The 14,656-nt window shown below is 40.3% G+C and overlaps 1 protein-coding gene and 1 long non-coding RNA gene across 2 annotated transcripts in view; one reads left to right on the top strand and one right to left on the bottom strand.

Annotated features, from left to right (window-relative positions):
• LOC120717691 (programmed cell death 1 ligand 1-like) overlaps window positions 1-14,656 on the bottom strand; it is a 32,423-nt gene that overhangs the window by 10,533 nt on the left and 7,234 nt on the right. The window lies entirely within an intron of this gene.
• LOC120717696 lies at window positions 72-6,687 on the top strand. Its single transcript, XR_005692259.1, has 5 exons — window positions 72-119; window positions 206-343; window positions 2,157-2,234; window positions 3,103-3,187; window positions 6,439-6,687. It is a non-coding gene; the product is annotated as an uncharacterized LOC120717696 (long non-coding RNA).

The raw sequence follows: 14,656 nt of genomic DNA, 5'->3' as shown, positions 1-14,656 counted from the left end.
CAGGAAGCAGCCTACAGGTCACATGACCATCCAGCATGTTTCCAGGTCTGATGAAGGCCTCTACAAGTGTGACATCAGCGATCATGGAGAGTCTCCATCCAGCTGGATCACTGTCACAGGTGACACACTCACCTGTCTGTGTTTCTGCAGGTTTCAACATTCACAATGTGACGACAACTTAATGACTGTGTTTGCTTTATTTTAGACAAACACAGCACCACACCTCCAGATATATCCGTCCCTTCATCACTCTCCCTTCCTGTTCTCTCTGTGTTGTCATCTGTTGGATCAGTCATTGCGTTTGCTCTCCTGGTAGTGGTCATGAGATATATTCATAGGAAAGGTAAAGTTGATATTCGGATGTCTGAGCTTTTTTAGAGTTTGTACTCAATATAAATATATGTGTGTACGTGCCTACTGATTTTATTGACTGTGAATTAACCTGTTAACCCTTTAGAGCCGATCGGAGCGGACACGCTCCATTTTGCGTAACTATTTTTAAATCCTGGTAGCTCTGCAACCACGTAAGCTAGCGCAAAATTTTTTTTTGCATATGAAACCGGAGGAGTTGTACTTACAGCTTATGCCATCAGCTTGTCCTAGGTCACGGTTTCCTTCCACATAAAGCTTTGCAAAAACTGCATAAAAAGCGCTTGCAGGAACAAAAACATAATATTCCAGAAACACGCTTTGCCGGTCCGATCAGCTGTTCATAACACTTCCTACATTGGAATAGACGTCAGCGCGAACTTTTGCATTTCCGCCATTACCTGCCCGAAACCGGAAGTGACGTCATTTTCGCGGAAATGTAGTCTTTTTTTACCATCAGGGCCTCAGGGCCTATACTGGTCTTTTTAAAAGTTATCTTTGACTTTATGACTTTCTGTGTCGTTTCTGGGATGCTTAGGACTCATATTGCACTGCTGGAAATAGTTTATTTTGATGCATATGCTGCTTTTTTGCAAATTTGCAGTATAATATTTATTTTCGTTTTTCCTGCAGTGTATAAAAATTGGTGTATTTCAAAAATAAAACTATGAAGACACTCAAAATAAATTTCCTGTGGTGGGAAACTATTTTGTGCAACTTTTTTGTATTTACAGTTTTGAGGGATAAGCCTCTTAAATTTCTCTAACTACAAATATATGTTAAAAAATCAAAAACGATTTTCAATTTTTTTGTAGTTTATTGCACTTTTTTGCAATTTATGTAATTACTATGCACTTAATGAATACATATTATTAAAATCTGGGCTATAATGGTTGTATTGATGTATAGCAACTTGAAATGCTCCCAAAAATGGCTCCACAGCATGTAAAAATATAATATAAGCTCTGGCGGACTTGGTTCTATGGTAGGTCTTAAAGGGTTAATGAAGCAACAATGTTACAAAACTGTGTGCCTGCTTAGTGAGGTCTGTTAGGAAAGACGGGATTTTAAATCTTCTGTTGGTTTGTAAGGAAATTGGCAACATGGTTTACAAGACTACACTGTCTAACCTCCAATGATTTAGACTTGGTTTTAAGTTGATAGATATTACTGTGTTTTCATAATAGTTTATACAATATAATAGACGATTAACCTCTTAAGCCCCAACGCCCCCTGATACGGGGGCAAAAAGCAGGAGATCAGGTAGGCTTGGGGCTTAAGAGACTAAAGAGATTATGCATTATAAATAGTTAGATAAACACAAAATGGTGAATGATTAGGAACTAAATGAACATTCTTTATTTCATAATTAGGGCTCAAGTTTAACCCTGAAATCAAAATTGTTATTATTATTTTTGAGTGTGTGTGTGTGTGTGTGTGTGTGTGTGTATCACCAAGTGTTGTTCTTTGTGTGCTGAACTGTTTGTCTGTGGTTTGTGGTTAACAGATGTTAATGGGTCTGCAGCCGTCCAGTTTCCTGTTTGTCATCATAAAAATAGCAATATATATGTGTTATACATAAGTGCTTTATATTTAGATGATACCAACATTTTAGAAGCATCTAGATATAAATTCTAAATCTGACTGTAATAAACTAAATAATTTAAATGAAAAGATCTGATTCATGTTCACATAATGATTTCTGCAGCAGCCAATAGTCTACAAAGAGCTCTATTATCAGCTGCACAACCAACAGTGATGCTCTTCATATGTGTTTTATTGTGCAGGCATTGATACAGATGCAGTCTACTCAACAGCAAGAACAGAAGACATCAAAGACAAGGAAAACAAATCAAAGATGAGAGGTACAGCTCCAGTTTACAGCTAAAACTGAGGCTGATCTAACAATTTAAAACCTTTGAAATGGTATAGTATAATTCATCATCTTTACCATCTTATTAGCTTGTTAATATTTAGTAATTAGCACTGTGTGCATTGGTGGGAACACCACAGGTTGTGTGTGTGTGTGTGTGTGTCAACAGCAATACACTGTCTGTGAGGCTTCAAGCAAAGAATCTTGATTCGACTACAGTTATATTTTCAATATTGATGTAGGAACAGATCGGGCGGTTTAATGGTGATCATTACTGTTTTAGAAGGAACAGAATATCTTTTTGTTCAACCTGCAGCTCATTTTCTTAGGGACACATGTAACCTTAAAGGTGCTACTGCATTGATTCACCCTCCTAGTATGTGCTAAATGAAAGGTGTGTTGGGACTTTTGATTCATATCTGTGCTAGTTAATATTTTATAATCTGTGTTAATGAGACATAATTGCCAAAATCAGCTCACACAGTCCTTTAATACAAGAACTTTTTAAAACCACAGCTGCAGCTTCCTCCTGGTGTGAGAACATGCTTACTTTGTGCTCTGTGGTGAAGAGTGTCAGTCTGCATTAAAAAAAAGTTGCCAGTTTTGCGGCCGTCCACCTGCCTTTTCAAAGAACTCTCCCCCACTTCTACGTGGTCATCGTGTGTTTCACACCACAGGTACAGCAGAGGTATTAGGATTAGGAAAAAAAAAAGCTCATCAGATGCTGTGGTTTGTGAAAAACATCACTAAATCTTTTCATGCTGCTGCATAAAAGAAATTAATAACAGAGGTTTTGTTTTAGTTCAGTAATGTAACAGCAGTCATTCTGTTGTAGTAACTGAAATCTTTTTATTCTGCAGACACAGAATCAGTCGCTGTATACTCAGCAATGAGAACTGAAGGCATCAGTCATGGGCTAAAAACCATCAGAACAAGAAGGCCCAGGTACAGCTGCTCTGTATGTCTTAATGCATGTTCAATTAACCATCTGGACATTGTATTTTCAGAGGGGAAAAATGAACATTCTGCACAATAAAAGCAGAACCAAACAGAAGCCAACTTTTTTATTCAGATAATGCTCATTTTCTTTTTTTAACTGGACCTCTTTTTATTTGATTTCCTGTCATTTATATCCTGTTCGTGGTACATATTCATATCAAATATGACCAGCATTTGTAATAATTACATTAGTGCATGCACAAGTAATCCCTGTGAACCAGTTATTGTTCTACTCTTTAACTCATATGAGATCAAAGAGGGGGGACTTAAAATGTTCACCTCAGGGACAGTAGCTCCACCCAAATCCTCTCTTGGTGAATTTTCATAATCAGAAGAAGTGTGTGTGTGTGTGTGTGTGTGGGGGGGGGGGGGGGGGGGGGGTAAAACAAGTGAGGGGCTGCACCAAGAGCCAGAATAAACTGTGAATCATGCATCATACCCTGGAGTCCAGCAATACAAATTAATATTTTAAAAGAAGCAAACAAGCTCCTTTAAATTTGGTTACATAACCTCTTTTTGTGGTGTCTGATTTAACAAAGAGAAATCCTGTACAATGGAAATAGATTTTGATAACAACCAGTTTCCTATCAAAGAGCCAAATATAAAAGATAGTTGTGAACTTGCTGGACATGATAACTGTAACATGTAGCCATCTACTGGATGAACATTGGTTGGTTCTTTTTCTCTATCTAAGTAGCATACATCTTTAACCATTCAAAAAAATAAGTCACTAACAATTCAAAAATAAATTCCAACTTTTGCAATTCCAATTATTGTTTTTAAAGTCATTAATAATATATCCTGTGTAGGAGTGTTTAGCTTATTTTAGAGGTTAGAAATGTGTTATCATAGAATGTAGAACTATTGTAGAGACATTGATACTGCCCTTGATATAATAAAGGGCTCATTGTGTTGTGAACTTAGGAGTAGATTGTAGGAGACCTCCCCCACTGAGTGGAAATTCCCCAGAGGATGCTGGGGTGGGGGTCTCAACATTTGTAACTGGATAACTGTGGTCTGGAAGGGAGAGGGGTTTTTATGACCTTTAATAGGAAGTCACCTACACCCAAGTGGTTTAAACGTCACACCCACACAGCCACACGCACACTCACGCATGTGCACTCACACATACACACAGGTATGCGTAAACCGTCCACACACGAGTCACTCACAGAGACACCGTGGGAACGACACATGTAGGCATGCATGTGCTCGTGCACATAGCCACACGACAGAGTTGTGCAGAACACCGTGGGGGTTTTATGATGGGGTCGCTTCTATAAAGCTGGCTGTAACGAACAAAGGGGTGAAGATTTTTGCAGAGGGACACACCGGCCTCGTCTTCCCTTCTAGAAGTGCATGCTTAAAAATGAAGATGAAGAAAGATGAATAAAGGTTTTGTGAAAATGACTACTGAGTTCCGGTGCCGTCTCTGGAAGTTTCGACGAATAAAAGAACCGGGGTAAAACTGATTTCGCAACACCTGTAAAGCCAATACATGCGGGAAAAATAACAGTTGAAAGAAATTAATAAAAGCCCCAAAGTATCATGACATCCAACAAGCCCATGAGTGCATAAGAAATTCTGACAACAACTGATGTTTGAGTCTTTGGGACCTCTGTGTTTTTTTATTCTTTCCAATGTTTAGCCAGAAAAAAAAATGGAGATGAAGAGTATTCAGAACATGAAGCTTTTTGCCTTCACTGGACAACACAGGGAGTAGACCGGAGGGAGGAGAGAGAGTGCTGGGGAATGGCACACAGGGAATAGTTTACAGCAGGCCTCTGCAGTACATGGCTTATGTAACCCAGATCATTGTTTGAGTATGGGATTTCTGATTATTTGTAGTCACTGATCGCACCACTGTGCCGTGCGCATAGCCACTCTCTAGTCCAGCTACAGAGTTTTTTTCCTTCCGTTCGTCCAATGAGGCGCATGCTGCTCTCGTGCCCTCTGCGAGCTGGAAATTCGGGTACAGTAGACATTTGAGTTGCTGTAAATAGTTTTAAAAACCTTTTATATGTGAAGCTAATGATTTAATATGTTGTTAGAAAAAGGAGTCTTGTAGCGGTTACGAACGTGAAGCTGAGCTGAATCCGACAGCCAGATTAAAAACACCCCCAAAGCATTATGTTCCCACCACAATGTTTGACAGTGGGGATGGTGTTCTTTGGGTTGAAGGCTTCTCCGTTTTCATGCCAAATGAAGGAAACATTGTGACCAAAAAATTCAACTTTTGTTTCATCTGACCATAACACAGAAGACCAGAAGTCTTGTTCTTTGTCTAGATGAGCATTTGCAAAGGCCAAGTGAGCTTTTATGTGCCTCATCTGGAGAAGTACCGTCCTCCTTGGTCTGCATCTGTGGAACCCAGCAGTGTGCAGCGTCCATTGGACTGTCGGCCTTGAGACATCACCAGCAGAGCCCAGATTCACCAGGATGCCCTTGGTGTTGATCCTTGGATTCTTTTTCACCTCTCTCACTATCCTCCTGGCGAGCACAGGTGTCACTTTTGGCTTCCGACCATGTCCTCTGAGCGGAACATCTTGTATTTTTTAATAATGCTTTGCACTGTAGCCACTGGAACTTGAAACATTTAGAAATGGCCTTGTAGCTCTTTCCTGACTGCGCAGCCACAACGTGCAGCCACAGGTCCTTTTATCTGTTGGGAGACACCTGTGTCATTTCCAGTCAAAAAATAACTTGCTGGTTGAATAAAACTAACTTTAAGTCATAAATTGTCAAAGGTATGAATAATTATGGGCTTGGTTTTGTATGTTTGATATATATGAATCTGGTAATTCTGTAAATTCTAAATTCAGACAAATCCCAAGGATTAAGTGTTGCATGTGGTCTGTATTGCTTGGAATTGCCTGAAATATCTTTACATGCGCCTTTATGGTTGTATTGATATAATAAAATTATAATCTGGCAGGTCCACCAGACCAGTGAGCATTGGCAGATTATTTGAACACAGCACAAGGGTGACCAAATGTTATTGCTCACTCTCAGGTGTTGCAGACAGGCTGCAGCTATGGTGATGGTCCCCATTTCAAAATCTCACTTCTCAGCTTGTCAGAGAAATATTCTGTCGAGGTGGAGAGAGTTTGACTTCTTAATGTCATTTAATGCAGGTGATGAGCTAATTGTTTCAAGCTTGTAATCCTGTTTTTTGAACTGTGTGTGTTTGTGTTCAGACGTTAAACCAGATCCAGACGTTGTCTACTCTTCACTGAAGTAGTCCACCAGTCCAACCACTGACGTCCAGCTGCTGGTCTGTAATCCCCCTGCAATACAGATCAGAAGACAGCTGGTTTTTTAGGTTGAAAACTTTTATTATTATGTTGTTATTATGTTTTAATGTCCTCAGAAGCTTCTCTGTTATTTAGATATTAGTCATGCTTGTTGGATCTCTCTCTTGTTTCTGTGGCAGCAATATGGTTTCTCTGCAGGATTAATAAACTTTTTATCTCATTTGTTTTTCTCGTGTGGTTTTGTGGGTTTAAAAAAGGTTTTAGATGGAAAATTTGACTTGTTTAGGTTTGGTTGTGGTTATTATTTAGAATAAACCCCTACTCCAAAATAACAACAGCACAGAAAAGATTAGGTACAGCCTCTGTTGTGCTTGACGTTTTCCATGAAAGTTTCCACTTTTATCAATTAATTAATTTAAACAGAAATTTCAGAGATCACATGTGGTTTTCTGTCACATCCAGACATGTAATGGCATCTGGTGCACAGACATTATTAAGTCGTTGCCCCTTTTCCGAGTGTGTGTAGCCACAGCGGTTGATCACATGATCAAATGTTAATGGGATTTTTTTTTTATCAGTCATCTGTCTCTTAGTCTCATCTTCCTCACATCTTATTGTAGCTTTAAATAAAATACTCTTTTCTCATCCATCCATCCATTCACTTCCACTTATCCTTTTCACTGGAGCCTATCCCAGCTGTCATAGGGCGAGAGGCGGGGTACACCCTGGACAAGTCGCCAGTCTGTCGCAGGGCCAACACACAGGGACAGACAACCATTCGCGCTCACATTCACATCTATGGGCAATTTGGATTAACCAATTAACCTATCCCCACAAGCTGCATGTCTTTGGACTGCGGGAGGAAGCCGGAGTACCCGGAGGGAACCCACGCAAACACGGGGAGAACATGCAAACTCCACACAGAAACACCCCGGCCTGATGGTGGAATTGAAATCAGGATCTTCTTGCTGTGAGGCCACAGTGCTAACCACCATGCTGCCCTCTCTTTTCTCATTTCTATGAAAAAGTTTCAAAATAACTGGACAGAAAGTTGAGTGTCCGTCTGCTGAAACACTGCAAGGCTGTCAGAGAAGGGAAAAGGAGAAGGAATCAGAGAGTGTTGTTTATGGTCAGTAGTTGAGGTGAATTAAGGTTATAATAATAATACTTCTCACAATAATATACCAATTTTAATAAGGTACAGGGAAATGATTGCTAGAGGGTGCTGTTACTCTCCAGGGCACTTTTTTTTGCATATGAGGAATTGTACTTACATGTAATGCATTCAGCTTGTCCTAGGTCACGGTTTCCTTCCACATGTGGCTTTGCAAAAACTGCATAAAAAGCACTTGTAGCAACAAAAACACAATATTCCAGAAACACGCTTTGCCGATCTGATCGGCTGTTGAACTCAAGTTACACTGAAGTAGTTTATTTTGATGCACATGCTGTCTTTTTGCAAATCTGCATTATATTTACTTTCGTTTTTCCTGCAGTATATAAAAATTGGTGTATCTCAAAAATAAAATTATGAAGACACTCAAAATAAACTTCCTGTGGTTGGAAACTACTTTGTGCATCATTTTTCTATTTACAGTTTTGAGGGATAAACGTTTGAAATTTCTCTAACTATAAATATATGTAAAAAACACAAAAACTATTTTCATGTTTTTTTGTAGTTTATTGCACTTTTTATGAATTGATGTAGTTACTATAGACTTAATGCATACATATTATTAAAATTTGGGATGTGATGGTTGTATTGATATATAGCAACTTGAAATACTCCCACAAATGGCACTACAGCATCTAAAAATATAAAGATAAGCTCTGGCGGACTTGGTTCTATGGTAGCTCTTAAAGGGTTAAACACAAACAAAACATATCTTTGCCAGAAAAACAGCCAGATGGAGAATAAAGTGCTCCACTCTCCCCTATTCTTGAATAAACGTTCTGATTCAGTCCTTCAAATTAAAAGAATCCAATTCTTCAAGTTTAATTCCAGGACTGAGGTCTGTATCTGCAGCTCAGATGGAGATTGTTTTAAATTTATTTATATAATATATTTTAAATTTGTATTAAAGCCCAACCCTTTCATTATTAGGGGTGTGGCCTCTTCGATTGACAGCATGGTAACACGGGCATCTCTAGCTGCTAACTAGGCAGCTAATTGTTGGATGTGGACCTCTGACCGTGATTGTGCTGCTGTATTCTTTTTAATGCAATTATCTGACCAGTAATATGGCTGCTGTGTGGCTAACTGAACTAAAAGACCGTTCAAGAATTGCTCCAGTTTAGTTTATAAAAATTTCAGTTTTCACTGATCCCGTTTACATGTGGACGAGAGGCCGAAACGCACAGAAGAAGCTGCATTTTCAAAAATACGCAACTTACGCAGTACATTTCAAAAACTTACATGTGGACGTAGCCTTAATCTTGTGTGAAAATACCAAATAATATTAAAAAAAATAGTTCTTATACACTTTTAAAGAAGTAGCTGTCATGGTCTGCGGTGGGTAGCTGGAATTTCCATAAGGCTCCTGAACTTACCTGGGATCCACCGCTGGGCAGGGCCAACTCCTCCAGCTCCTGCACACCTGGAGCCTATTGCAGGCAATCAAGCCAGAGGGATTTAAGCCACACGTTGATGTTCATTCACTGTCAGTTCGTCATCAACACATCAACGACTGTTCCCTGCTCAGCTCCGCTCTGCATCTCAGGCCCCGTTCCCTCGCCCTAGCCATGTCAAACTCCACGTCTTATTGTTTTTTTTTTGTCCTTGTGGTAGGACTCGACTTAAGCGGTCAAAGAAGTGCAGGAGACTGATGCTGTCCAGTGTAGCAAGTGATTTATTCACCATTCTGTGGCCCAACAATATTTACGAAGAAACAAATAAGAAACTCAACTCTATAATTAACTCAGTTCAAATAAACATAACTAAACTTAAATCAACAGAAATTAAGGTCAAACTGCACACAGCTACACTGACCTGAACCTTTCTTCCGAAACACCTGAGTTTGTCTGCTTAAATAGTCCACTTAATCAAACAATTTCTGCTCTGGACTATTCCATTCAGTAGGTACGTAAGATGAACATGATCATATTCAATCCTCTACTACTCTTCTTGACTGGCAACAAACTCTGGTGTAATCAATACATATCACAACAGTAAATCTATTTCTTTATAAACCCTTTAAAATCAACTTTATTAAATTATAAGAATTCTTCCCCTTCCTCACTTGGTCTCTTCCTGTGACCTCAGATGAACCCAGAAGGTATAAAGCAGGAAGTAAAACTACATTTCCTCCTTTTGCTTCTGCAAGACAGGTAGGTAAGGTAAGTTCAAAACAATACAAATTAACAGTTAAAATAAAGAACATGTTAACTTAACAAACTTGTATGAATTGATTTAAACCAAGATGTTATATTATATAATCTGTAAAAGTGCAGAACATAAACAAACCCGGGATAGTAGATGTTTGCCTATTGCAGATTACATGTGAAATATGGTTAAATCAAAACAAGAATGTTAACTAAGAATGTAGACAAATGGTCTTCTCACCCACTTTGTCACACTCCCCCCCCCTTAAGACCGTTACTCCTCTGAGTCACGGGACAGAAAATCAGCAATGACATTCTTATGTCCAGCATTTGCGATACGTCGAAACACATCAGCAAGATGTTTCAGATGATCTTCCCATGTACCACTGTAAACAACAATGTCATCAATGTAGGCCGCTGCATATTGTTCCGCACCCTTCAACACTCGATCCACCAACCTTTGGAATGTAGCTGGTGCTCCATGCAAACCAAAGGGCATCACTGTGAATCTAAACAGTCCACTCGGCACTCTGAATGTTGTTAAGTCCTTAGATGAGTCTGTCAAGGGAACCTGCCAATAACCTTTACAGAGGTCAAGGGTAGTCAGAAATTTAGCATTTCCCAAACGATCAATTAGTTCGTCAACCCTCGGCATTGGATAAGGATCAAAAGCAGACACAGAATTTAATTTAGAAAAGTTTACACAAAATCTAAGCTTAGGATCATCTTTCTTTGGTACAAGCACAACAGGGCTACACCACTCACTGTGCGATGGCTCAATGATTCCTGCAGCCAGCATCTCCTCCAGCTCACTTTTCAACTCAGGCAATAGCCTAGCTGGGATACGGCAAGTGGTATCTCTAATTGGCCGTTGGTCTGGAGAATGCAAAGTGATTTTGTGTTCAATGAGGTGTGTACGACCTGGCTTTAGACTGAAGAGTTCTTTGGTCATAAGTGATTGCACCTCCTGACGTCTTTCCAAAGGCAAATGGTTTAAATCCGGAAACACAGTTTTGACAGCTGAAGAAGGGAAGTACTGCTCCTGAGGCTCTTCTTCATCCACAACTGTACATGCCCACATGGATGTTGAGTCCTGTGGCTGGTCAGTCCACTCTTTCAAAAGATTGACGTGGAACACTTGATGATTCTTTCGACGGTTTGGTAAATGAAGCTCATATGTGACTGGGCCTGTCTTCTTTGTGATTTCATATGGCCCCTGCCACTTTGCAAGAAGACTGCTCTCGGAAGTTGGCAAAAGTAGAAGAACTTTCTGTCCCTCACAGAAGACTCTTCTTCTTGACACTTTATCATATCTTTGTTTTTGCCGCTGTTGCGCATGGGCCAGATTGTTATTAGCAAGTTCTTGGAAATGTTCTAGCTTGTCTCTCATTTTGAGGACATGTGAGAGTTCACTAAACCTCCGCTCTGACATCGAACCCTCCCAAGCTTCTTTCAGAACATCCATTGGACCTCTGACAGGATGCCCATAAAGTAGCTGGAATGGTGAAAACCCAGTAGAACTTTGTGGAACCTCTCGGTAGGCAAATAACAAAAATGGGAGCCATTGGTCCCAATCTGACCCAGTTTCATTCACAAATTTCCTGAGCATTGATTTTAAGGTCTTGTTAAATCGCTCCACAAGGCCATCAGTCTGTGGGTGATAGGGACTGGTCTTGACACCCTGGATCCCTAACAAACTGTATACTTCTTTAAGCATCTTAGAAGTGAAATTGGTCCCCTGATCTGTAATGATTTCTTTTGGGATACCTACTCTGGAAAACAACTGAATCAGGCAGTTAACAATCTGACGAGCCTTTATTTTCTTCAGGGGGAAGGCTTCAGGATATTTTGTGGCATAGTCACAAACCACAAGTATGTACTTATGACCTGCTTTACTCTGTTCTAATGGGCCAACAATGTCCATGGCAATGCGTGAAAAGGGTGTATCAATGATGGGCATACTGATAAGCGGAGCTCTATCTGCTTTCCTGCCTGGAGCTGTTAACTGGCACTGTGGGCAAGCTTTACAGTATTGTACCGTATCACTGAACTGTTGGGGCCAGTAAAATCTGGGAATCATTCTGGAAAATGTTTTAGATTGTCCCAAATGTCCTGCCCAGGGAATGGAATGACTCATTTTCAAAATGGTAGATCTCAAACTCTGGGGAATCACCAACTGGTCACCAATCTTGCTACGGCGATGCAACAAATCTCCCTTAACCACAAACACTTCCTGCCTTCCCTCAACTGTAGTTGACTCTGGAACACATTTAGAGAACAATGGTTTAAGTGTTAGATCCTCTTTCTGAAGCCTAGCAACCTGACTAGCACTGGGGAGAGATTCAGTCTTTAAAGGATCTAAAATGTGTTCAGCTACTCTTGTTCCCTTCACCTTTTCATGTCTTCTCTGTCTCTTGCTCTTTTTTGGTTTAGAACGAGTGCTAGACTCGTCCAATGGTACATCCTCATTTGCAAAAGGTAATTCATCCCAACCCAAAGCATTAACCTGTAGCTCCTTAGCTTTTGACCTTGTGACCGCTAACAAACTTTCAACGGTTTCAGTCTGACAGGGATGCTTGGCTATTAGCTCTGTGAGTATTGGGAGATCACGGCCCAACACCACTTGATAAGGCAGCGTTTGCAGCACTCCCACTGAAAGAGTGTAACACTGGCCTTCTACTTCAATTGCAACTTCAGCAACTGGGTATGATACCTTATCACCATGAATACAGCACACATCCACTGTTGCTCCTGAAAAGATCACATCCCTGGGAAGACTGTCTTGTCTAACCAGAGAGCGATTACTTCCTGAATCTAACAGAGCTACACAGGGTTTGTCTTCAACAAATACCCCAATTGATGGCTCACGTTGCTGACATTCAATTTCATTTTTGTGATTCTCACTGACTTCAGTTTGTCTAGCAGAACACATGTAATTTTTACTAACAGACATCTTTGTACACTGAGCTTTAAGATGACCTATCTGACCACACAAATGACATGCTTTATTGGTTTTATTTTTTGTCTCAGATCTGGCAGGATCTGAGTTATACCAGTTCTGTCTTGTGTGCTTAACTTTCAAGTCAGGGCCACCACCTAACTTGTTGAATGGCATGTTGGAATTTGACTTAACTGGTGTGAAGTCTTTTGATGGTCGACGAGCTGCTAAGAAAGCTTCAGCCAGTTCTGCTGCTTCCTTGGAAGTCTTTGGGTTACGTTCCTTAACCCACGTCCGAAGATCAGAATTCAGAACCTTGAGAAACTGTTCCATGATGATGGCATCTCCGATTTGATCCTTTGTCTTTGTTTCAGGATTCATCCACTTGATGTACAAGTCCTTTAGGCGGACCTGCAGCTCCCTTGGTGTTTCCTCTGCTCCAAAGGTACTAGAACGAAACCTCATTCGATAGGTGTCAACACTTATTTCATATTTCTGCAAGACAGCACACTTTACTTTTGCATAGTCCATAGTGTCATCAATATCCATGGCTACATAAGCGGAACGTGCTTTACCAGCTAGCAGTGGTGCTAGGTGAAGAGCCCACTCATCTCGCGGCCACTGGCAAGCGTGAGCAATTCTTTCAAAGGTGATTAAATAATGTTCAATGTCCTCACCTTCATTGTAAGGTTGCATTTTCGGCCCCTTCCAGCCTGAATGTCTCACCAGTGTTGAAAGCTGTGCCTCACTGCGTTGATGTGCCGGCTCCAAGTCAAGCCTATTTGATTCTTGTGTGCTGGCAGATGGTTCTGGAGTAGGTGCTCTCGAAGAAGCCGATGTAGATGCTTGTACTTCAAGTAACTGATGCTCTAGATTGCCATGCTGCATCTGCTGTTGAAGCTGGGCAAACTGATGCCGGATTTGCCTCCATCTATCATCCTGGCGCTTGTGCTCTTGCTCCAGTTTAGCATCGCGTTCAGCCTGCTGTTGCATCAGAGTTTGCAAAAGTTTGGACAATTCAGCCACATTCTCTTGTCCAGAAATATGGCCACTTATTGCCCCTTGTTGGTCGCTGCCATCTTGTAAATCATCTGCTTCACATTCTGGAACATGCCTGCTCTTTGCTCGGGTAGACATCTTCTCCACTCCTTAATTGGCCTGGAATCCCACTGCTGCCACCAAATGTGGTAGGACTCGACTTAAGCGGTCAAAGAAGTGCAGGAGACTGATGCTGTCCAGTGTAGCAAGTGATTTATTCACCATTCTGTGGCCCAACAATATTTACGAAGAAACAAATAAGAAACTCAACTCTATAATTAACTCAGTTCAAATAAACATAACTAAACTTAAATCAACAGAAATTAAGGTCAAACTGCACACAGCTACACTGACCTGAACCTTTCTTCCGAAACACCTGAGTTTGTCTGCTTAAATAGTCCACTTAATCAAACAATTTCTGCTCTGGACTATTCCATTCAGTAGGTACGTAAGATGAACATGATCATATTCAATCCTCTACTACTCTTCTTGACTGGCAACAAACTCTGGTGTAATCAATACATATCACAACAGTAAATCTATTTCTTTATAAACCCTTTAAAATCAACTTTATTAAATTATAAGAATTCTTCCCCTTCCTCACTTGGTCTCTTCCTGTGACCTCAGATGAACCCAGAAGGTATAAAGCAGGAAGTAAAACTACATTTCCTCCTTTTGCTTCTGCAAGACAGGTAGGTAAGGTAAGTTCAAAACAATACAAATTAACAGTTAAAATAAAGAACATGTTAACTTAACAAACTTGTATGAATTGATTTAAACCAAGATGTTATATTATATAATCTGTAAAAGTGCAGAACATAAACAAACCCGGGATAGTAGATGTTTGCCTATTGCAGATTACAT

This window comes from Simochromis diagramma, unplaced genomic scaffold, assembly GCF_900408965.1.
Source record: "Simochromis diagramma unplaced genomic scaffold, fSimDia1.1 OVJJ01000507.1, whole genome shotgun sequence".
Taxonomy (NCBI): Eukaryota; Metazoa; Chordata; class Actinopteri; order Cichliformes; family Cichlidae; genus Simochromis; species Simochromis diagramma.
This window is presented reverse-complemented; position numbering and strand designations above follow the sequence as displayed.